Consider the following 26,319-nt stretch of genomic DNA (forward strand, 5'->3'; position numbering starts at 1 on the left):
TTGCAAAAGTAAATAAATATATTAAAAAAAAAAAAAACAGAAACCGGGACACATTTTGTACCTCCGGTGACTGCCCCTGGGAAATACTTGGAGGGTCTGAAATGGCAGAAAAGTGGGGACGGAATATGATAGAGGTGTATAAAATATTGCAGACTGTGGTAAAAGTGGAGATCCAAGAGTCCTGATTTCAAAGCAGGGAGTTCCATAAGTACACAAGCCATAATTTGACGCTGTGGTCCTCAAGTGATGAGCATGCATGCCTGAGACTCTTGAGCTTTTCATTTATGTTTCTTGTGACTTTTGTCCCTTGTCAGAAAAGTAAAAGGAGGGGTGTCCTTTGCTGCCTGGGCTTCTCAGGCTTTCTGACTCACAGCCACAGGGTTCCCTCCTTAAAAAAGGGCACCATGCAGACAAGGACCCTGGCAGAGCCTCTAGGTGACTTGATAAAGCTTAGCTGCCTTTAATCAAACATTGCTTTATGGAGGAAGATAATCTTCCTATTTAAGGATGCTTGCAGCCTCATCTTAACCATATAACTTGGAAGAAAGTCCCACTGAAATGAATTATGGAACTGACATCCAAGCAATGTGATTTTGAAAAGAAAAGAAAAAATCTCAATGTAGGAGGTCTTTAGACTCAATCTCCAGTGTTTCCAAATTGGGAAAACAGGGCTGCAAAAGATCTCATTTTGAGAAACTAGACAGCTTAGTTTGAGACGAGTTGACAGTACGAGGCCAGATGGACCACTGTTGTGGTTCAGTATAAACAAACTCTTTCTAATCCAGGATTCCTGAGATCCAGGTTGACATTTCAAGCGCAGCTGAACAGGAGGTGCAACATATGCAACAATGGCCTTATTATCACCATAGAGACGACTGTAGGTGACACAGCCATGTATCTGGTTTTTATATTATTATTGGAAATCCATTATAGCCATCTTTGGGTGTTTTATTGCAAGTTAAAGCTGAGGTTTTGCCCAAGTGAATCCATTTCCCATATTGATTCCACAGTGGCTGTCATAAGCAGAGCGGTGTAAGGCTTGAATAATGAAGCTGGCCTCATTATTCAGTGCAGACCCAGTCCGAGGCAGCCAGTGCAGGAAACATGCGGCTACAGCATCTCTGGATATGGCACCCCTTGATAGACCCTTCACTCAAAAACAAAGGAGAGTCAACTAGCTTCCAAGAAAGTCTATTTCACTGTGGACCAGCTTGGACCATCAGCTCATGGACCTTCATACAATGAAGCTGAAACCAAGAAGATTCAGATCCAAAGTAGTTTTTCACATAGCACCTAGTTAAACTATGGAGTTCGCTCCTACCAAAGGGGATGGCTTCAAAAAAAATAATTAGACATCTTCATGAAGGATGCAGCTAACAGAGGCTACTAGCCCCTATGGCTATGTTCTACCACCACTGCCAGAGGGAGTACACTTCTTAATGGCAGTTGCTACAGGGAACCAGGCAGAGGGCCTCCTCGGTAGTGGCGCCCGCCCTATGGAATGCCCTCCCATCAGATGTCAAAGAGATAAACAACTTGATATTTAGAAGACATCTGAAGGCAGCCCTGTTCAGGGAAGTTTTTAATGTGTGACATTTTAATGTATTTTTAATCTTTGTTGGAAGCCGCCCAGAGTGGCTGGGGAGACCCAGCCAGATGGGCGGGGTGTTGTTTAGTCATATAGTCGTGTCTGACTCTTCATGACCCCATGGACCAGAGCACGCCAGGCACTCCTGTCTTCCACTGCCTCCCACAGTTTGGTCAAACTCATGCTGGTAGCTTCGAGAACACTGTCCAACCATCTCGTCCTCTGTCGTCCCCTCCTCCTTGTGCTTTCCCAACATCAGGGTCTTTTCCAGGGAGTCTTCTCTTCTCATGAGGTGGCCAAAGTATTGGAGCCTCAGCTTCAGGATCTGTCCTTCCAGTGAGCACTCAGGGCTGATTTCCTTCAGAATGGATAGGTTTGATCTTCTTGCAGTCCATGGGACTCTCAAGAGTCTCCTCCAGCACCATAATTCAAAAGCATCAATTCTTCAGCGATCAGCCTTCTTTATGGTCCAGCTCTCACTTCCATACATCACTGGGAAAACCAGATGGGCGGGGTACAAATAATAAATTATTATATATATTATTATTGCTAGGAATCACAAGTGGGGAGAATGCTGTGGTGCTCAAAGATTGTTTTCAGGGTTGACCACTTTGAGAATCAGATGCTGGATAAGATCAGTATTTTCCAAAGTGGGTGACACCACCCCCTGAGGGCCACTGGAATGACTGGACTACTGCAATGCACTCTACGTGAGGCTACCTTTGAAAGTGACCTGGAAACTACAACTAATTCACAATGCGGCAGCTAGACTGGTGACTGGGAGACCACATAACACCAGTCCTGAAAGACCCACATTGCCTCCCAGTACATTTCCAAACACAATTCAAAGTGTTGGTGCTGACCTTTAAAGCCCTAGACGGCCTCGACCCTGTATACCTGAGGGAGCGTCTCCACCCCCATCGTTCAGCCTGGACACTGAGGTCCAGCGTCGAAGGCCTTCTGGCGGTTCCCTCACGGTGAGAAGTGAGGTTACAGGGAACCAGGCAGAGGGCCTTCTTGGTAGTGGCGCCCTCCCTGTGGAATACCCTCCCTTCAGGTGTCAAGGAAATAAACAACTATCTGACTTTCAGAAGGGAAGCTTTTAATGTTTGATCTTTTATCGTGTTTTTAATATTGTGTTGGGAGCTGCCCAGAGTAGCTGGGGAAACCCAGCCAGGTAGGTGGGATATAAAAAATAAATTGTTGCTGTTGTTTTGTTGTTGTTGTAGCCTCAAGTGCCATTAGGGGGTGTTGAATAAAAATAAGGGGGCGGTGGTGAAACATAAAGAAAGAAGAGAAGAGAATTTTGAAAAACACATTTCGCCTGTTGTGTAATGACTCTTACCGCCAGGTCTGGCGCTGTTGTGGGACGGCAACAATGCCTCCCCTGGATCCTGCAGTCGTGATGGAGGCGAGGGGTTTTTCTGGGCTTGGGTGAACCCTTTTTAGCTTCACTTAGGCCCAGGAAGTGGATCACAGCTTGCCTGCCTGTCCATTATATAGATACATAAAAGGATGCAAATTTGTCAGTGCATCTTTCTGTTCATAGAATCAAAGAATCATAGAATCATAGAATCATAGAATCATAGAATCATAGAGTTAGAAGAGACCACAAGGGCCATCGAGTCCAACCCCCTGCCAAGCAGGAAACACCATCAGAGCACTCCTGACATATGGTTGTCAAGCCTCTGCTTAAAGACCTCCAAAGAAGGAGACTCCACCACACTCCTTGGCAGCAAATTCCACTGTCGAACAGCTCTTACTGTCAGGAAGTTCTTCCTAATGTTTAGGTGGAATCTTCTTTCTTGTAGCTTAAAGAAGGTAGGTTCTTCCAGGGTAGGAGTGGGAAAAACCCAAATTGCTGTGGAGATGGCAATCCTGAGGAGATTGCAGTGGGAGGGTGGGGTGGAAATTGTTAACCCTTTCCTCCCATCAATCAGTGAAAATGTCCCCAACAAATATTTGGTGAGAGGGAGAGCCAATTTGGCTCCAGAATTTTATTTTGATTTCCAAGTCTGGAAGCGGAGTTGCTACATCACTTCCAGCTTAAAGCAGGAAAAGTAACAACTGGAAGCTGCTAAAGCAGGGGCAGCCCAACCATTAACCGTGGTGAGGCAGTGGCCTCAGGCGGCAAGCAGGCTGGGGACACCTGGGAGGGGTGGCAAATCTGGGCTCCTGAAGTGTGTGCATTTTTGTCACCCACAGCCAGCAGAACCACCGCTGCCTCCAGCTGCTCCTCTTTTTTTTTCTCCCCTGCTGCCTTCCATCACCTCAGGTGGCAGATCAGGAGTGGGGCTTTTCCTGGTTTGCCTCAAGCGGCAAAATGTCTTGGGCTGGCCCCGTGCTAAAGCACCCACTTCTAGAATCCCCCTCAGTGTCCAGGGAGCAAGGTGGAAACCCTAGTAGCAAATGGACCGTGATGTGAAAAGATGGTTACATAAACACTCCCTGTGGCACTGTAAATAAAAGCATCCTCCATTCTGCAATTTCACACCAGTCGCCGTTCTAAGCCATTTTCAGGTCACACACACGAACACACGCTGCTTCATTTTCTCTCCTATTTTTGTTTTTTTTTTTGGCTTTCTAAAACATCTCTGCAGGAGAGCTTGGGAGAGCACAGAAGCAGTTGCTGACTCATTGTTTGAGTGTGATGACTTTCCTACGGAAGGGGGGAAGATAACCCTAGCTTTTAAAAACACTGGACCAGGAGGAAATACTTGCTTAGAGCTTTTCTTATTCATATGAAATGGAATGAGCATTAATAGGAATATTACAGAAACAAACAAAATAGTACTGGCTGGAGAGATAATGCACATTTTAGGTTACTTCCCCCTCAAAACAATCCTATGAGAGAGGTTAGGCAGGAGGTCTGGCCAAGGTCCTGCAGCTGAGTAGGGATGTAAATTTGGGTCTCCTTACTCCTAAGTAGACACATCACCTTGCCTACAAAGGTCCATATAGTTAAAGCTATGGTTTTCCCAGTAGTGATGTATGGAAGTGAGAGCTGGAGCATAAAGAAGGCTGATCGCCGAAGAATTGATGCATTTGAATTCTGGTCTGGAGGAGACTCTTGAGAGTCCCATGGACTGCAAGAAGATCAAACCTATCCATTCTGAAGGAAATCAGCCCCAAGTGCTCACTGGAAGGACAGATCCTGAAGCTGAGACTCCAATATTTGGCCACCTCATGAGAAGACTCCCTGGAGAAGACCCTGATGTTGGGAAAGATGGAGGGCACAAGGAGAAGGGGACGACAGAGGACGAGATCATAGAATCATAGAATCATAGAATCATAGGATCATAGAGTTGGAAGAGACCACAAGTGCCATCGAGTCCAACCCCCTGCCAAGCAGGAAACACCATCAGAGCACTCTTGACATATGGTTGTCAAGCCTCTGCTTAAAGACCTCCAAAGAAGGACACTCCACCACACTCCTTGGCAGCAAATTCCACTGTCGAACAGCTCTTACTGTCAGGAAGTTCTTCCTAATGTTTAGGTGGAATCTTCTTTCTTGTAGTTTGGAACCATTGCTCCGTGTCCGCTTCTCTGGAGCAGCAGAAAACAGCCTTTCTCCCTCCTCTATGTGACATCCTTTTATATATTTGAACATGGCTATCATATCACCCCTTAACCTCCTCTTCTCCAGGCTAAACATGCCCAGCTCCCTTAGCCGTTCCTCATAAGGCATCGTTTCCAGGCCTTTGACCATTTTGGTTGCCCTCCTCTGGACATGTTCCAGTTTGTCAGTGTCCTTCTTGAACTGTGGTGCCCAGAACTGGACACAGTACTCCAGGTGAGGTCTGACCAGAGCAGAATACAGTGGCACTATTACTTCCCTTGATCTAGATGCTATACTCCTATTGATGCAGCCCAGAATTGCATTGGCTTTTTTAGCTGCCGCGTCACACTGTTGGCTCATGTCAAGTTTGTGGTCAACCAAGACTCCTAGATCCTTTTCACATGTACTGCTCTCAAGCCAGGTGTCACCCATCTTGTATTTGTGCCTCTCATTTTTTTTGCCCAAGTGCAATACTTTACATTTCTCCCTGTTAAAATTCATCTTGTTTGTTTGGCCCAGTTCTCTAATCTGTCAAGGTCGTTTTGAAGTGTGATCCTGTCCTCTGGGGTGTTAGTGTTGCTATCAAAGGGTTAAAAGGTAGCAGAAACGCTCTAATCACTGAGCAGCTGGAAGTCATTAGGCTTCCAGGAACATGAGTTTGTATAAATAGTCTCCTGTGTGTTTGCTCCTCCCTTCTCCCCTTTTGGGCGTATTTGCTGATATGTGTGGTTCGTCGCCGGGTTTTTTGTTTTTGTAAATAAACCTTTCTTTGAGTTCCAAAACCGCTTGCTCCAAGACTCCTCTTTGAAAAGAAATACTGCCTCTCCTGACCTTCTTAAACTGCTGCGCGAAATGCTCTGCTGTAATGGGACTTGAGACGATGGAAGCGCACCGGACATTTACTTTGCATTAAACTAATTAAAGTTTAATGGGACAGGTTATGGCTGTTTGTACGTCAAGAAGGAGATAAGGAGTGCAGTTCAGAGTGATTTATGCAAGGACTGGAGCGAAGTCAGAAGCGGTTGCCGACAACGAAAGCCTTCAAAGCAGCTTGAGTCCTGCAATGTGCCTAGAAAAGTTTTAAACAGGCACTGAGCAGTTTGTACTCGCTGGAAGACGTCTTATTCCTCAAGGAGCCACCTCAGCAGCTGGGAGACGGTCTACAGGTGTGTGAGTATCGTTCCTAAGCCCCAGGGAGGATGGCAGAGTCCCAGGAAAGTTTTTCTGTCCCATTTACGCGACTCAATGGGAAAAATTGGCAAGATTGGAAGGCTAGAGTAAGGGTTTGGTTGCAAGCAAAAGAGTTGTGGAGTTGCACTGAAGCACCGCCTTTACAGGCAGCTGCAGACGCATCTGCAGAAGACAAAGCAGCAGCAGCAGCTTCACAGAAACGCGACAGGAAAGCCCAAGGTCTACTAGTTTTGGCAGTGGGACCAGAGCAAATGCCTTATGTTTCTGAGTTAAAGAACACGCATGAGGTCTGGACGGTTCTGCAGCGGTTAAATTCCAGAAACACTGCGGGGGCCAAGATCCATGCTACAAGATGTTTGTTTGATTTACGTCTCCAACCGGGAGCGTGTGTGAAAGAACATATTGCCAAAATGGTGTCTGCCTTTAATCAACTAAGACAGCTGGGCATTCCTTTCTCTATGGAGCAGCAGTCATACATATTGTTGTCTTCTCTTGATAAAAGCTACGAGACTCTAGCTCTAACTTTGGAGGCTATGCCTTCAACTGAATTAACCCTTGAATACATTTCATCTCGGCTTGCAGATGAACAGGATAAAAGGCAAAGAGAAAGAGGTTTGTCTTCAAAGGGGAGTTATGCTGTGCCTAAGAGTGGGGATGCTGAGTTTGAGAACACAGTAAATGCTTTTGCAGCTAGACACTGTTTTCGCTGTGGTTCCCCCTCCCATCTAATCAGGAATTGCACACGTGAACCTGGTCAAGACAGCACCAAGGCCGTTACCCCTAGTTACCAGACAAGGAGTTCCAGGGGACGTCGAAGAAGAGGAGGAGGTCGTGGCTACTCCCACAGCACACAGCACATGGCTTCAGCAATGGCGTTGATGCAAGGGCGTGGCCAAGGCAGCAATCTACGCTGGTTGATTGACAGTGGTGCATCTCACCACCTGGTGGCGCCATCTAGTGTCCGTTTGCAGAATTGCAGACATTTGCAAACCCTTAAAGTTGTGACAATGGCAGACTCAACTAAACGTTCCTTAGAGACCGTAGGCACAGTGTTCTTGAATTGTTTGCAAACAGAAATTGATGCCTACGTGCTAAAGGGATTGAAGGGGTGTATTTTGTCTGTGTCAGAACTTGATAGAGTTGGGTTCAAGACTGTGTTTGAAAATGGGGTTTGCACTATTTCAAAGAATAACGTATCTCTTTTGCAGGTGGAATGCAGAGATGGGTTATATTATTTTGAGACAAGTCCAGATGAAGTTGAACAGGTTCATGCTGGTTGTGTGAACACGCCTACCCATAATTATTGTGTCCATTTATGGCACCGCCGTCTGGGACATATTAATTTTCAGTATGTTAAAAAGCAACCTGAATTATCAGAAGGGTGCAAAATGAACAAATGTACTAAGTATTTGGATTGTACTGCATGCAAAAGGGCGAAGGTTCATAGATGCAGCTATCCCAGTTCAGATAGGAAATCTGACAAAGTATTCCAACTTGTGCATATGGACCTATGTGGTCCAATGCCTGTTGCTAGCATGGGAGGTTCGAGGTATGCACTGTGTCTCTCGGATGACAAAACGAAGGTTACATGGTTTTTTCCTCTCAAAACAAAAGCAGATACTGCAGAAACAGTTAAAAATTGGGTTCATGCAGTAGAACTTGAATTCGGTACTAAAGTACTTGCTTTTCAGACAGACAGAGGGTCAGAATTTACCGGGTCTGTGTTGCAGAATTTCTTTAAGAAAAAGGGAATTAAGCATCGTCTGTCTACACCTTATTCCCCCCAAGAAGGAGGCGTGGCCGAACGTAAAAACAGGGTTCTGCAAGAGTTGGCAAACTCTATGTTGTTTGATGCTAATCTCCCTCAAAGTTACTGGGCGGAAGCCTGGCAGGCGGCTACTCATATTCTGAACCGAGTATATAATTCGGTAATTGCCACTACCCCATATTTTGCTTTATATGGGAAGAAGCCCAAAATTAATTACTTTCGGGTGTTTGGGTGTCAAGCCTATGTACTTATCCCAAAGGCGTTAAGGAAAAAGGGAAGTCCAAGGACTAGGAAACTCATCTTTTGTGGGTACGAACCACACGCCAAATCTTGGAGATTCGTGGACCCAAATGGGGATACTACAAGAGTGGTCCTCAGTAGGAGCGCTGAATTTTGTGAGCAGTCCGGATGGACTCACTTACATGCTAACCCTGACATTTTGAGAGATGATTTAGGCATTTATGCTGAGAGTGAAAGTCCAGAGAGTAGTGAGCCAGAAGGGGATGGTGCACATGGTTCAGATGCAGATTCTGACCAGGCACAAGGTTCTTCTCCTGAGGTAGAAAAGCCAAAATCTAGGAGTGTTCCAACATCGCCACCCAGTAGGCCTAGCAGACAGCAAAAGCGAAGCAGGTCACCTGCAACACCAAGCCCAAGGGAGGTATCTAAACGGAGGTCTTTATCCCTAGAGGCACATCCAGATATAAAGTCTGAGACAGATTCTGACAGCCAACGGTCAGAGGGGGCACAAGAGGAACAATTGCGCAGGTCAAACCGTGCCACAAAGGGCAAGCCACCGGAGCGGTTTAAGGTGACAAGTGTATACGTAAATATGGCACAGTGTGAGCCAGATAGCTATATGGAAGTACAACAGCTTCCAAGCTCAGAAGTCGTAAAGTGGCAGGAAGCAATGGAAAAAGAGATGGCTTCAATGAAATCTCTCGGTGTGTTTACAAGTACAGAGCTTCCGAGAGGGCAACAAGCTGTAGGTTGTCGATGGGTATATCGTTTAAAGCCCACAACTACTGAAGAGTTGCAATATAAAGCCCGACTAGTTGCAAAAGGGTTTTCGCAGCGCAAAGGTGTTCACTATTCTCAAATCTATGCCCCTACTTCAAGATCGGAGTCACTAAGAATGCTTTTAGCCTCTTCAGCTAAGAAGGGAAATAAGCTGTTTCATTTTGATGTCAATGTGGCTTATTTAAATGCAGACTTACAGGAGGAAGTCTATATGACACCACCACCGGGTTTCGAAGGAGACAAGCCAAACCAGGTCTGGCGCCTACACAAATCCATTTATGGGTTGAAACAGTCTGCCCGTAATTGGAATTCCTGCTTAAACGATGCTCTAGAGAGCATGGGCTTCAGAAAGAGCGCAGCAGATGCGTGTCTTTATCTAAAAGGCTTGGGATGTGAACAAGAAGCAGTCTTGATATTTGTTGACGATTTATTATACAGTGGAAAGGATGATAAACTTGCACAACAATTTGCCACAAAGCTTGGAGAAAGGTTTCAGATAAAATCACTAGGCAATGTATCTGTTTATCTAGGAATTAAAATTCAGCAAGATGAAAATGGGAACTATTGGCTTAGCCAAGAAGCTAAGATCCAGCAGTTGCTGGAAAGGTTTAAAATGGACAACTGTGCTGGTGTTAAAACCCCAATGGAGTTAAGTTACATAAAGGATGCTCAAGCCGGGCAACAGGCAGAGTTCTCTAATCCCGGGGTTTACCAGTCAGCGATAGGCAGTCTACTCCACATTGCACAGTGGACTCGGCCCGATATAACATATGCTGTCAACATGCTGTGTAGACAAGCTGAAAAACCATCAATGCATGCTTGGCAAGGAGTAAAAAGAGTTTTAAGGTATCTCCAAACTACCAAAAGGTTTCGCTTAAAACTATCAGCAGAAGGCAGCACACAACTTGAATGTTGGGCCGACAGTAGTTGGGCAGATGCTGGACCAGATAGAAAATCAGTGTCAGGAATGGCGATAAAATTTGGAAATGCACTAATTGGTTGGAGATCAAGAAAGCAGTCACTTATAGCTTTAAGTTCAACTGAATCTGAGTTTAATGCATTATCAGATGTATGTAGAGAACTGGAATTTTATAAGCAACTGGTACAAGAATTGTTTGGAGAATGTTCCCTACCTATCAGAGTGTGGGAAGACAATCAACCTTGTATTAAACTAGCTAAATCAGGTCAATTCAAGGCACACACAAAACACTTGGATATCCGTTATCAAAATGTATGCCAAAGTGTAAAACAAGGTTTAATTGAACTAAAGTATTGTCCAAGCAAAGAAAATCTCGCAGACGGTTTTACGAAAGCTTTGAGTCCGCAATTTCATAAATGTTTCTGTTCAGGTTTAAATTTGAATTAAGGTTGGTACAGCTCAGTGTTACGAGCGAGAGGGGGTGTTGCTATCAAAGGGTTAAAAGGTAGCAGAAACGCTCTAATCACTGAGCAGCTGGAAGTCATTAGGCTTCCAGGAACATGAGTTTGTATAAATAGTCTCCTGTGTGTTTGCTCCTCCCTTCTCCCCTTTTGGGCGTATTTGCTGATATGTGTGGTTCGTCGCCGGGTTTTTTGTTTTTGTAAATAAACCTTTCTTTGAGTTCCAAAACCGCTTGCTCCAAGACTCCTCTTTGAAAAGAAATACTGCCTCTCCTGACCTTCTTAAACTGCTGCGCGAAATGCTCTGCTGTAATGGGACTTGAGACGATGGAAGCGCACCGGACATTTACTTTGCATTAAACTAATTAAAGTTTAATGGGACAGTTAGCCACCCCTCCCAGTTTGGTGTCATCTGCAAATTTGATCAGGATGCCCTTGAGTCCATCATCCAAGTCGTTGATAAAGATGTTGAATAAGACCGGGCCCAAGACAGAACCCTGTGGCACCCCACTAGTCACTCTTCTCCAGGATGAAGAGGAACCATTGAAGAGCACCCTTTGGGTTCGGTCAGTCAGCCAGTTACAAATCCACTGAGTGGTAGCATAGTCAAGTCCGCATTTTACCAGCTTCTTTACCAGAATATCATGGGGCACCTTGTCAAATGCCTCGCTGAAATCAAGGTAGGCTACATCCACTGTGTTCCCTTCATCTACCAGGCTTGTAATTCTGTCAAAAAACGAGATCAGGTTAGTCTGACATGACTTATTTTTCAGAAATCCATGCTGACTATTGGTGATCACAGTATTCCTTTCTAGGTGCTCACAGACTGTTTGCTTAATGATCTGCTCCAGAATCTTCCCTGGTATTGATGTCAGACTGACTGGGCGGTAATTATTTGGGTCCTCTCTTTTCCCCTTTTTGAAAATAGGGACAACATTTGCCCTCCTCCAGTCTGCCGGGACTTCGCCTGTTCTCCAGGAATTCTCAAAGATGACTGCCAGTGGTTCTGAGATCACATCTGCCAGTTCTTTTAATACTCTTGGATGCAGTTCATCTGGCCCTGGAGACTTGAATACATCTAAACTAGCCAAGTATTCTTGTACTATCTCCTTAGTTATTCTGGGCTGTGTTTCCTCTGCTGAATCATTTGCTCCAAATTCTTCAGGTCGGGCATTGTTTTCTTTATTGGAGAAGACTGAGGCAAAGAAGGCATTGAGGAGTTCAGCCCTTTCTGTGTCCCCTGTTTGCATTTCACCATCTTCTCCTCTGAGTGACCCCACCCACGGTTTCTTTGTTCTTCCTTTTGCTACGAACATACCCATAAAAGCCTTTTTTGTTGCTTTTAACCTCTCTAGCAAGCCTGAGTTCATTCTGTGCTTGGACAGATGGTTGGACAGTGTTCTCGAAGCTACCAGCATGAGTTTGACCAAACTGCGGGAGGCAGTGGAAGACAGGAGTGCCTGGCTTGCTCTGATCCATGGGGTCACGAACAGTCGGACACAACTAAACGATTAAACAATAACAACAACTCCTAAGCACAACATCACTCTGGCTCTATTTTCTCTCTCTCTCTCTCTCTCTCTCTCTCTCTCACACACACACACACACACACACACACACACACACTTCCCAAGTTGCTTGTGATTCTCTCCCTGACTGGCTCAGACCCAGGGGACAGCACTGGGTTCATAACAGGATTGTGCACCTTTAACACTTAGAAAGGAGGAAGTCTGAATTATAAAAAAATAAGATCGGCACAAAGGCATCTCTGGAAAACGATGTGCTTAAATTTGCCCCAGCAGACAAGACTCAAGAGTCTAAAATCTGTTTTAAAAGATGTATCTTAAATACATCAGCAGAAGCCCAGAGTTTGCTTCCATAGTCTTCTACAGCTTCTGGGCTGATTCACGGCACAGTACACACAGATTCACCCCCCAAAACTGAGCTCAGTAAACAGATATAAATAAGGAACATTTTTTCCTTACTCCTGGATAAGGGGCACACTCAAACCTCCTAAGACTGAAGTAGCAGCAAATTGTGCCATGTGGGGGCTTCTAAGGAATACTGCATTTCCCTGCCATGATAGTTTGCTCCCAAACTCAGAAGCCAAACAGGAAATTGTTTTTAATTCTCTGGGGATTTTTTTTTTTTTTTTTGAAAAAGGCATTTGTTAAGCCCATGTTAGGAGCTCCCATTGCTTGTTCTGAGCAGCAGTTGATGTTCCTTTCTGCTGATTGCCCGATTTTCCATTTACACTAGCAATGCATTGGCACTAAGGCTGCTAGGTTACCAGCTGGAGAGACTCTGCTCCAACTTTATTGACTTTTCACCACCAGGTACAGAACATTTTATTTCCCCATGCTATCAGCAGTGGATTTAATTTATGATCTTGATAATTTAACGTCTTTAAACTCGACAGGAGTGGGAATAAAGCCCAATGCTGGAAAAAACGCTAGTATGCAAATCTGAGTGCGTGGGATGCTGTCAGTATTCCAAAAGGACACTCCATGGAAGGGAAAAAAGGTAAAGGTGCCCCTGACCATTAGATCCAGTCATGGACAACTCTGGGGTTGCGCACTCATCTCGCTCTATAGGCAGAGGGAGCTGGCGTTTGTCTGCAGACAGCTTCCAGGTCATGTGGCCAGAATGACTAAGCTGCTTCTGGCGAACCAGAGCAGTGCATGGAAATGCCGTTCACCTTCCCGCCAGAGTGGTACCTATTTATCTACTTGCACTGTGTGCTTTTGAACTGCTAGGTGGGCAGGAGCTGGGACCGGGCAACGGGAAGGAAGCCTTCCATGGAAGGAAGGTTGCTGCAATTAACTTGCATGCTTTGGACCAGCCTTTCTCAACTTTAGGTCCCTGTATGTTGTTAGACTACAACTCCCATCATCCCAGGCTAGCTGGACCAGTGGTCAGGGGTGATGGGAGTTGTAGTCCAACAACATCTGGGGAGTCAAGGTTGAGAAAAGGCTGTATTGGCTGATAGGCAACCCTGTCACTTGTGCCAACCTTCCTTCTCAGATCTCACCTGAGTCTCCTCTCTCAATCGTTTTCCCCCACCTTACCTGGAGGCATAAGAAGGCAAGCAAAGGAACTCCTTCTTGAAGCCCTACATACTCTCACAAGGTGGCATTCAACTAAATTGACACTGACCAGTTTGGTGTGGCAGTTGGAGTGTTGGACTGGGAGATCAGAGTTAAAATCCCCACTCATCCACGAAGTTCCTTGAGTGGCCTTGGGCCAGTCACTGTCTCTGAGCATTTCTGCAACCAAACACTGTGTACAAAAATGAATCTGTCAGAGGCAAGTGTGCATAAAAACACACGCAACATGACAAAATGCATCATATTGGAGGGAACACTGGCACAAATGTACATTTTAGGCAAAACTGAATACCAAAAGACATTTTATTAGGAGAAATTCACACTCAAAATGTTGATGAATTTTCATTTTAATCACAAATTGCTGTCATTTTAGGAGAACTGAATTTTAAGATGGGGGAAAATGCTAAACTTACAGAGGCCAGATCTGGCAAAGTTCTTCATCCTGTGGGATAACCGGCTTCAAACAACAGGCTTAAGTCTAATGAATGCATGAAGGGGTTAATACTGTCCTGCCAGCTTTTGCTTCTCCCACTTCCCCTCACCTTGGAAGGAACTAGGTCATCAAGCCTTTATTTTCCCTCAGTCTACCCGAGAAGCTCAGCTTGTGGAGAGGTTTGAGCTGGTTGCTCCAACTCAGACCGCATGGCTTTCACAAGCCACTCTTGAGTTCCTATACCAATAATTTAGGAAGAACTATATTTTGCTTCCATGTTGTTTCTCGGTGGTCCTGTTTGGCTCCAGAGATCACTGGTAGATGGAGTTAGTGACTATATGGAACCTTGAGGCTTAGTGGCAGAATGGCAGTTGATGGGGAGCAACAGTTGGGGAGAATTGTTGCCTTCTGGCCATCACTGCGAGCTCTCCAAAGGCATCCAGAGGGGAAAGCAGAATGCTGGAAGAGATGGGAACTTTGGTCTGAGTAAGCAAGTTCCTTCTTACACTCATAAGTTGGTTACAAGTTGGCTAGAAGTTTAAAGATCAAAGCTGCAGTGGTGTGTACTTTCTAAAGAAAAAAACAAAGCCAAAATCTGATCAAGGCAAATTGCCATCTGCTTGTTCTGCACCATTTATTTCACTTCCAAAAACCAGATTTGGGAAGAGGTTAGGGAAAAGTTCATAGCTGGGGAGCCTCCTTCTAGGTGGGTTACCTCCTTCCAGCTTGACAAACCATACACATTCCTCTGCAAAAGCAACTAGGATACCCAATAGTTAATAATAATAATAATAATAATAATAATAATAATAATAATAATAATAATAATTTATTTGTACACCACCCATCTGATTGGGTTTACCCAGCCACTCTGGGTGGCTTCCAACTAAGATTAAAAATACATTAACAAAGATTAAAAATACATTACATTTTTGGTCCTGATGGGCATAAAATAGCCCTTTTATGTGCTAGGGAAATCTTATTTCCCTGCAACAGAAAGCTTTATCTTGAAGAAACTGTGTCTGGACCGGACCTACCCAGAAACAACTGAAAAATAGCTGCATTATCGTCCCAGAAACTTAAATGAGAAAAAAACCTTCTGTCTTATTTTGAAATCCAACATGGCAGCATTCAAATATTGTTTTACTTTACTTCTCAACAGTAGTATTCAGGAGGAATGTGTGCTGTAGACATTCCCTCCCCCATCTTCCTTTATGAGTACTTTTGTACTATCACATATTCCCCCCCCCCCCCGCCCATATGAGCGTAGCCTTTACACTTGTAATTATTCCCAAGAGAGCAGCTCCTGGGAAGTGATGCTTTTCCACTGTACCTCTCACACCATAAGTGCAAGCGTGAGTGTTCTCCGCAATTCCCAAGACTCCTTCAGCCCCTAATTAGCTCTCAAAGCCAATTAAGCGCAAGTATTTAATGCGTTCTCTTAATTTCAGTTGGGATAGTTCAGATTCCTACCAGCACAGTTTCATTCGTTGTCTCAGAGATCCCATGTCACAAGAAGGAAAGGCAGTCCTTGTCTGGGGGAAAGGCGGGACATAAATAAATATAATAGTAATGCTAACAATAATGTTGTTGTTGTTTAGTCATTTAGTCGTGTCCGACTCTTCGTGACCCCATGGACCAGAGCACACCAGGCACTCCTGTCTTCCACTGCCTCCCGCAGTTTGGTCAAACTCATGCTGATAGCTTCGAGAACACTGTCCAACCATCTCGTCCTCTGTTGTCCCCTCCTCCTTGTGCCCTCCATCTTTCCCAACATCAGGGGCTTTTCCAGGGAGTCTTCTCTTCTCATGAGGTGGCCAAAATACTGGAGCCTCAGCTTCAGGATCTGTCCTTCCAGTGAGCATTCAGGGCTGATTTCCTTCAGAATGGATAGGTTTGATCCCTGTATATTTTACAAAAGCTATACCATTCAGTATTCCATTATTGCATCCATCAAAACTTGTTAACACTGTTGACTTTATCTTAATACGGCCAGCGTTTTCAGCTGCACACAATTATTTCATTCTCAACCTGTTCTCAATAAGCCTTTTAGGGAGGTAGGAATGGTTTTCAGAGAAGTCTCAGGGCCGAGGCTCTTTGGGCCCTGTGGCGTTTGCCTCCTAGGTGGGTCATAAGGAAAAGGTTAAAATGAGTGTGATGTGATTGGCCAGTGGAAACTGATAGGAGGAGTTAGGGTTAGAGTTGTGTGAATGTCAGTAGAGAGTTGGGAGTTGAAGAAGGAAGAGTGAGGAATAGTCTGTGGGTTGGTCGAGTTGTGTGGTGAAAGAGCAAGAGGAATTATTAGGTGGAGTCAGATAATTAGTCGGGATAATCAGTTTGAAGTTGTTAGGAACGAATAGGACACTTAAGGAACTAAGATTAAGAAACTGCCAAGAAAAATTAACTGTAACCATAAGCTTGTTCATGCCTATAAAATAAACTTGATTATTTGTTAAAGTTAACAACTGACTGGAATCCGTGTGCACCCGTGAGGAGAAACGGGTTGGTGGCAGCGAAGAAAGCAATCACAGTGGTGGCACAGAGTCAATAGACCATCAAACGTCCGGGGGCCCTGTGTGATCGCCACAAGCCCCCTCAATCTTTTTATTTTTGAGGGGGTCAGGGCCCCATATTATCAAGGCTGAATGTGAAACCGGATGTGGAGCGATGTCAAGACATTGCGCCGGGCCTCAATGTCCATTGGCTGCACCCAAAAACATTACAGTACTCCAGAATGCAGCACAAGATTCAACTAGTGCAGAACTTACTTGCATCTCTTGAAATTAAAAGCACTTATTTTTGCCTGGATTGAGCTTTCATCATCTAGAAAGGCCCAGCTTGTCCACAGTCACCATATGGCACTTACAAAGCCAAACGCTGCATTTTCTGCAGAGTGCTAATTAAGGTGCCCTTGACCAAACCTTCTTTAAAAAAACGTAGTTTGAAACCTGTCAGGCACCATCTTCTGCAGAAGGGGAAAGGGAATTCTATGATTCTGTGAAAGGAGGTAAAACTTCATACAGGAAAATGCGCTTATGAAATGCCAGAGGCATAGAATCACAGAACCATAGCATCGCAGAGTTGGAAGGAACCCCACGGGGTTGTCTGCTCCAACCCCTGCAATGCAGGAATCACAACTAAAGAATCCTGACAGATGGACATCCAGGTCAATTAGGCCTTTTCTAAGAGCACCAAAAAATAAAAAAATCCTGCCGTGGCAACATCACCCAAACAACTCTAACTTTTAGTGAGGTTTCCTTAGTAGGAACACAACAACATTGTGCCCCTGAAGAACACAGGAAGATTCCTTATAACAAGTCAGGCTGCTGCTCCGTCTAGCTCAGTACAGTGGACGCTTGGATTGCAAACGTGATCCATGAGGGAAACACGTTCACAACCTGCAGCATCCGCAACACACCTGCGCACGCACAGGTTGCGATTCGGCGCTTCTGCGCATGCACAAAGCGTGATTTAGCGCTTCTGCGCATGCGCAAGCGCAGAAACCCAGTAATAACCCGTCCTGGTACTTCCGGGTTCGGCACAGTGCACAACCCGAAATCACACAACCCGAAGCGTCTGTAACCCGAGGTATGACTGTACCTGTCTATACAAACTGGAAGTAATAATACTAACAACAATAACAACAACAACAACAACGTTTATACCCTGCCAATCTGGCTGGGTTTCCCCAGCCACTCTGGGAGGCTCCCAAGAAAATATTAAAAACACGATAAAGCATCAAACCCTAAAAAACTTCCCTAAACAGGGCTGCCTTCAGATGTCTTCTAAAAGTCAGATAGTTGCTTATTTCCTTGACATCTGATGGGAGGGCGTTCCACAGGGCTGGTGCCACAACCGAGAAGGCCCTCTGCCTGGTTGACTGTAACCTCACTTCTCGCAGTGAGGGAACTGCCAGAAGGCCCTTGGAGCTGGACCTCAGCTTCTGGGCAGAACGATGTGGGTGGAGACGCTCCTTCAGGTTTACTGGGCTGAGGCCATACCTGTCTCAGCACCTGATTACACAAACTGGCAGTATCTCTCCATGGTTTCAGGCTTGGGGGGTTGAACCTGGGTCCTTCTACACGCAAAACAGATGCTCTACCACTGAGTTATATTTTTGCCAAAACGTGTTGGGCATTTTATAAGCACGTTTTATTATTTTGAAGAAATTCTTTTTTTCCGTACTGTTTTGAGGTATGGCCCGCTTGATTTTTCCCTCCTGGTGTTTGGTCTGCCATCCCTTCCTCACCACGCAAACCCCACTTGCCATCTGCAGAGGAAGTAGATAGGATCAATATCCCCGTAAGGTTTTTAGACTCCTGAGAGGGAGACACTTGGTTCAGTCGTCAGCTTTAAAGTGACACTGAGAGAAACAGAGAGGAAGGTGTGGCTTCTAAAGTAGATCGAGAAGTCAATGCAAACACTTCAAGGGCAGCTGTACTCAGATGCTCACCTCAAACAGCATTAATATTGATGTTGTCAGAGATACAGCCAAGGGCAGGCCTGATCAGCAAGGAGCTGTCTGTCATTGCAGAGTGTAAACAGTGTGAGGAGAAGAGATGTCTGTGTGTTGTGTGTTGTGAGGAGGTTTAAAAGCCATTAAAGTTTTTTTTTTAAAATCTTTGATGTCTCATTGAGTTTTTATATTTTGCTGGAAGCCACCCAGAGTGGCTGGGGCAACCCAGTCAGATGGGCGGCATTCAAGAATAACACTATTATTATTATTATTATTATTATTATTATTATTATTATTATTTGGTTGTTCTGCGCTGCTACCCCAGTGTTACCACATCACTGCCATCTGGAGGTGCAATCTTCTGCTATAGCTCAACAAAAGCAGGAATAAAAATAAAGGGGAACAGTTGTGGTACAAAATAGTCGCAGGATTTCAGCAGGAAGTTATGGGATATGGAACGACTGGAAACAAAGTCGTATGTCTATCCAAAAGCTTTTGCAGATGTGAACAGTATTGAAAGCTGAATCACACATAACTGCCCTGATACTACCATGAGCATAAATTGTTGCCAATGCACAATAAAAAAAGGATTTCTGTTTTAAAGTCTGGCTAAGATTAGGGAGAGTTATTTGGTTAGTTAGTTAGTTAGTTAGTTGGTTGGTTGGTTGGTTGGTTGGTTGGTTGGTTGGTTGGTTAGTCAGTCAGTCAGTCAGTCAGTCAGTCAGTCAGTCAGTTTATAACAGCAGCCTTCAATTTTGTATCCTGCATTCCACACATGAGTAATGAGAGACAGTCTCAAAATGCTATTTCGGTTCATATGCAACAACAAGGACAAACTCCGCCGTCTGAATGATCTCTTGAAACTCTCCTCTCATGGTGCCATTTCTGCTTTCTTTCTCTGGGAATAATAATAATATTTAAAAACCCAGCCCCATACCCGCTTTCTAACCAACGGCATTCAACACACTTGGAAGAAAGGCTGAGATTAAATATTTGCCTTTTGAGAAGTCATTTGCATTCCAGCTACAGACACACTTCACCTTCTTGGAACTGGCTCAGAATTCCAAACAGCCCCACATTTCTTTTTTTTTGTTGGAAAGATGCACAAGCAGGCACAATTCGTCAGCCTGGGTTTGCCTTTCAGAGTTTAAGCGTTGTATGTTTCAGGACCTTGCCTGCATCCGACTTCAGTGCCTCCATTTTGTGCCAATTTGCGTGCAGTTTGTCAATTTGACCTTTGACGGGAGCATTTCCAAACCTGCTCTACCTGTGGAGCCAGCAAAGGGATCCTCTCATCTGTGAGGAACTTGTGGAGCAATCTGCCTTTTTTTCTAACAGCAGAAAAACAAGCTGAAACAACTTAATTGGGCAGGAAGAACAGGTTTCTTTGCCAAAGGAAAATAAACTTCTTGCTTTCACTGCCTGAAGAAGACTGCAAGAATAGCGGGTGGGGGTGAATTGTCAAGAGGAATGGCAGCTTTTTCTGCTCCCGTGAGTTTAACAACACCTTCACAGGCAGAAGTGTGGCAGGCAAAGCCTTTCCTGGCATGGAGATAACTTCACCTACTTAATTTCTCAGGCTGCTGTTGAAGACACCCTAGACTGGTAATACACACCCTCCAACATTTCTCCAATGAAAATCGGGACATCCTATTGTATTATTATTATTATTATTATTATTATTATTATTATTATTATTGACACTTGGGTTGTGAACGTGCTCTGTGCGGGAAGCACATTCGCAGCCCGCAGTGTTCGCACATGTGGGTCGCAATTTGGTGCTTCTGCGCATGCGCAAAGCATGATTTAGTGTTTCTGTGCATGCGCGAGCGGCGAAACCCGGAAGTAACCCATTCCGGTACTTCCAGGTTCAGCGTGGTGCACAAACCGAAAAAAGCACAACCTGAAGCATCTGTAACCCGAGGTATGACTGTATTATTATTATTATTATTATTATTATTATTATTATTATTATTAATACCCCACCCATCTAACTGGGTTACCCCAGCCACTCTGGCAGCTTCCAAAATATATAAAAACATAATAAAACATTAAAAAAATTATTTAAAAAACCTTCCCTATACAGGGCTGCCTTCAGATGTCTTCTAAAGGTTATTTGGTTACTTATCTCCTTGGCTCAAAGGTCACATAACTCCATGCCCTCTAACATTTCTCCAAGGAAAATGGGGACGTCCTAAGGAAATGTAGGACATTCCAGGATCAAATCAGAAACTGGTACAGCTTCTGTAAATCTGGGACTGTCCCTGGAAAATAGGGACACAGAGAGTCTGGTAATAGGGGTGGGGTGTTATATGGAACTATGGGGTTGGCTTTCACAGCCCAACTCCCCATCAAGGGACCAAGTATCCCCCAAGTTCTTTATCGGTCAGAGAAGAATGAGTGGAGGTAGGAAACTGTTGAAGAAAGAAAGGCAGAACTTTCTTTTCTGTTGGAACCGAGTCCACCCCACTTTGCAAGAAGGTGAGGGGACCCAGAAAAAAAGTGTGTAGCAGCATTTAAAGGCTTTAGAAGTTTCCTGAGACAACCATCATACAAACGTCACAGAAAACAGGCAGACATACGAGAGTATAACTTGCCTGCTGTCTGTCAAGATACCTGATTGAAATATACTCAGTGTCGAGAGTGGATTTCATGCTCTTTATTCAGCTCATAGTGGTGAGGAGGAATGAAAGTCCCCCCAAAGTATCTACTTTATATACATTATTTACACAATGGGCTGCACGTGATTGGCTAATTCCGGAATTCTCCTGTAGGCCAATCAGGTTGTGGATTCACTTCCATCTGAAGCTGCATTGGGTGGCTCCTACTGCACTGTTCTAGGACCAATCAGACTGCTGCATTCTGAATCCTATTGTTCTAGGACCAATCAGACTGCTGCATTTTGGATCCTATTCAACTCAGTACATAACACTGATCATGCTTGCTGATTGCCTTTTCCTGGCCAGTGTGGGCCATTCTTTAGGAATAGTTCTTGAATCTATTATCATACCTATCCCTGCTCATACACAGAAGATGCTCTTTTGACAGGTCTGCTCTACTTGCAACAGATACTTGTCAGACAGGTTTCACAGAGGGGTGGTGAAAAGTTAATTTATTTACAGGATCTGAGGGATTAGCAAGTGTAAGGAACACATGTCTATCAGGAAAGGTTTTATTGAGAACTTCCTACTATCTGTTTTGGAGGGGATTTCAGAGTTCAACTGTAGGCTAAAAATGGCTTTGGTCTTGTTCTCTGTACTATTTCAGACATGTGGTTTGTGTGTGTGTGTGCATGTCATTTGTGACAGCTTAGAATATTTATAACGGGGAATTTGATGCAGTGCATATTTAAAGGCAAACCTACCTGATTTGCAATTTCCTAAACAATATGCAAACTGAAACACAAGTATCCTTTGAAATTTGCATTTCTCTGAATTTTGCAATGCAAAATCAATCCAGTGAATATTGTCAGCCCTAATTATGCCCGTTCCCCAATTTGCATTGTGTTTCCTTTGCATTGAAATGAATGGTAGTAATATAATAACATTGCAAAATATTGACAGACCAGAGGCACCCTAAACAACAATACAAAGGAAGAAAAAATGATTTTTGTTGTTGTTTAGTCATTTAGTCGTGTCCGACTCTTCGTGACCCCATGGACCAGAGAACGCCAGGCACTCCTGTCCTCCACTGCCCCCCGCAGCTTGGTCAGACTCATGCTGGTAACCTCGAAAACACTATCCAACCATCTCGTCCTCTGTCGCCCCCTTCTCCTTGTGCCCTCCATCTTTCCTAACATCAGGGTCTTCTCCAGGGAGTCTTCTCTTCTCATGAGGTGGCCAAAGTACTGGAGCCTCAGCTTCACAATCTGTCCTTCCAGTGAGCACTCAGGGCTGATTTCCTTCAGAATGGAGAGGTTTGATCTTCTTGCAGTCCATGGGACTCTCAAGAGTCTCCTCCAGCACCATAATTCAAAAGCATCAATTCTTCGGTGATCAGCCTTCTTTATGGTCCAGCTCTCACTTCCATACATCACTACTGGGAAAACCATAGCTTTAACTATACGGACCTTTGTTGGCAAGGTGATGTCTCTACTTCTCAAGATGCTGTCTAGGCCTGTCATTGCCCTTCTCCCAAGAAGCAGGCGTCTTTTAATTTCGTGGCTGCTGTCACCATCTGCAGTGATCATGGAGCCCAAGAAAGTAAAATCTCTCACTGCCTCCATTTCTTCCCCTTCTATTTGCCAGGAGGTGATGGGACCAGTAGCCATGATCTTCGTTTTTTTGATGTTGAGCTTCAGACCATATTTTGCACTCTCCTCTTTCACCCTCAATAAAAGGTTCTTTAATTCCTCCTCACTTTCTGCCATCAAGGTTGTGTCATCTGCATATCTGAGGTTGTTGATATTTCTTCCGGCAATCTTAATTCCGGCTAGGGATTCATCCAGCCCAGCCTTTCGCATGATGAATTCTGCATATAAGTTAAATAAGCAGGGAGACAAAATGCAGCCTTGTCGTACTCCTTTCCCAATTTTGAACCAGTCAGTTGTTCCATATCCAGTTCTAACTGTAGCTTCTTGTCCCACATAGAGATTTCTCAGGAGACAGATGAGGTGATCAGGCACTCCCATTTCTTTAAGAACTTGCCATAGTTTGCCATGGTCGACACAGTCAAAGGCTTTTGCATAGTCAATGAAGCAGAAGTAAATGTCTTTCTGGAACTCTCTAGCTTTCTCCATAATCCAGCGCATGTTTGCAATTTGGTCTCTGGTTCCTCTGCCTCTTCTAAATCCAGCTTGCACTTCTGGGAGTTCTCGGTCCACATACTGCTTGAGCCTTCCTTGTAGAATTTTAAGCATAACCTTGCTAGCGTGAGAAATTAGTGCAATTGTGCGATAGTTGGAGCATTCTTTGGCACTGCCCTTCTTTGGGATTGGGATGTAGACTGATCTTCTCCAATCTTCTGGCCACTGCTGAGTTTTCCAAACTTGCTGGCATATTGAGTGTAGCACCTTAACAGCATCATCTTTTAAAATTTTAAATAGTTCAGCTGGAATACCATCACTTCCACTGGCCTTGTTATTTGCAGTGCTTTCTAAGGCCCATTTGACTTCACTCTCCAGGATGTCTGGCTCAAGGTCAGCAACCACACTACCTGGGGTATATGAGACATCCGTTTCTTTCTGGTATAATTCCTCTGTGTATTCTTGCCACCTCTTCTTGATGTCTTCTGCTTCTGTTAGGTCCTTTCCACTAAGAAAAAATGATACCAACTACATTCAGCGCACAATTTGAATGAAATAGACACATCTCCTTCAGCAGTTAATAACACTGCTTCTAGTATGGATATGTATCTGAACAACAGACTATTGCACTGTGGCTGCCATTCATTTAAGTCTCATAATGACTCCTATTTCAACACAGAAGAGAGCATTTGGATTAATGATGCCCAAAATAGTCAATGCACAGATCTCCGATAATGCATTGCACTACTTTTACACCAAACCATTTTTCATGCAGTTTCATTGATCGCATTTCATTATTTAAACTATCTTCTTTCTAATGAGGCCCTGATCACCAAGCCATACAAGAGGATGAGGTGCGATAAGCTTATTAGTTTCAACACTTGCTTCCAGGGATAGCAAAGCCCTGTGCACGAATGCTGATATTTACTAAGCTTGCTTTTGTATTAAACTGCAGCGTTCCTTTCCAATACGGAACACAGCTTGTCCATTGTGGGGGGGGGGGAGACGTGCCCTAATGAAGTACTGTTAATGTTCTGATACACACAATATGGGCACTTCCAGATGACCTGTTTATTGAGCATTCAGCCTTTTACACATGCAAGGAGATTAGATTATGCTGGCTCTTTACTTAGCATTTAACATGATTTGTTGGTGGGGAGGTTAGACGAGGTATCAAGTGTCATCCCATACTTTCCAGTGCATTCCCCCACCATGTTCTTTATCGTAAAAAGTCCAATAATTCCATGAAGTGGGCTTGTTGCACGATACCTCCCAATCAACTGTGTTTGCATACCCTCCAACATCCCACTGATCAAAATTGGGATGCTCACATTTTGGTCCCTAGCTCCTCGTAGGCGACTTGTACGAGCGCGCAAGACCAAAAAATGAACATCTTTTGGTCTGGCGCTCTGGTGTGAGCCAGATGATTTGTGTGAGAGTGCGACATCCCCAAAAACCCTGAGCATCTTTTGGTCCAGTGCTCTGGAACAAGCCAACTAACTTGCAACAGTGGGGCAGACCCAAAAACGGGACATTCCTGGATCCAATCAGAAGCCAGTCAGGATGGCTTCTGTAATTTCAGGGTGTCCTCCTTAAATTGGGATGGTTGAGGAGTATGTATTTGTGCAAGCTGGCCTTATGGATCAAACGGAGAGGCCTGGTGGGCCAAATTTGGCTCACAGGCCAGAGATTTCACACCCATGCATTAGAAAATAGTGACAGACTGTCACTATTTTCAGGGCATACTAAAGAAATACTGTAGCTGTTTTAATAAAAAAGCTGTTTAGCTTACTGTGCCTTTCATTTTCCACTAGGCCAAAATGATATTGGCTGAACAAAATATGCTTGCTGCGAGCAAATGCGGCACCTGTGTCCATTCATCCTCTAAGCTTTCGCTGTCAAAACAAGCATCTTCCTAGAAGCAGATCTTGTCCTCTGTGTTTTTGTTGCTAAACCAAAGCCACTCTGAAGGCTTGTGTTAACAACCACATGGAACCTGAGGCAGGGGTACCCAAAGAGACAAAGACAAATCCCTTATGATCCAAGACCCCCAATTCCAATAGCAAACCTAAAAGCAGGTGGCCCGGCTGGGGACAGTGGGATTATGCACTTCTAGAACAATAATACAGAATTCCTGGTTTAGGAACCTCATGTGTGTAACCAGGGTGTGTCAGTGCGTAATTTATTTTCATTTCCCAACATAATCCTTTGGATTGTGGATCGGGGCTGTTAACACAAATCTCCTGGAGCAATAAATCAGGCCCAATGAACGACATCTTGATGCCTGACTCAAAGGACAAGTCGTCCCCTGCCCCATTCCGCATACAGAAGCCAGTCAGACTAGCGATTGAATCTTGCTTCAACACTGGCAATGGGATAGTGTCCTCTACTATGCCAGAGGGCATAGGTTGATTTAAGGAAATGTTGTTCAACCTTTGGAAAAAGGCCTGTAGCTCAGTGGCAGAGGATCCACTTTGCGTGCAGAAGGGACAGTCTGAAAGTCCCCTGTTTTCACATTCTTGAAGGCCCTGGGTTCAATTCCTGCCATCTCCGGGTCCAGATGGTAAAACACCCCAGTCTGAAATCCTGTGGAGCCACTACCAATCAGTGTAGATGAAGCTGAGCTCTATGAACTGTGTAAACAAATATCTGCCCTTTTCCCCTTAATGGGGTATCCAAGAGCCCATATAGAGTCCTTACGTAGGTTCCTTATTGGTAGGAGAAAATAACAGAGGCCAACCAGAGAATATTAAGAAACAAGGCAGCTAGTAAGCCTGATCTTTATTGATCTGTTGCAACAGGGTGATCCCCTCACACACGGGAAAGGAGGAGGAACCCAGAAACAAGGTGTGCCTGCTCTGGAGCTCAAGACCACCCCTCCATACATCATACATGCCTCACAGAAGGGGTGTAACCCAAGACCACCCCCCAGATACATCATACCTACATCACAGAAAAGGCAGTCTACAGCAGAAATCTGAGTGCGTTGCTTATCTCGTCTGACAGGTTACCTGTTAAGGCTCACTTGATTGGATATCCTGAGGAGCCTGGCCTGTCCTTTGTAATGATAAAT

The sequence above is a fragment of the Podarcis cretensis genome, assembly GCF_951804945.1.
Source record: "Podarcis cretensis genome assembly, chromosome: 3".
Classification (NCBI taxonomy): Eukaryota; Metazoa; Chordata; class Lepidosauria; order Squamata; family Lacertidae; genus Podarcis; species Podarcis cretensis.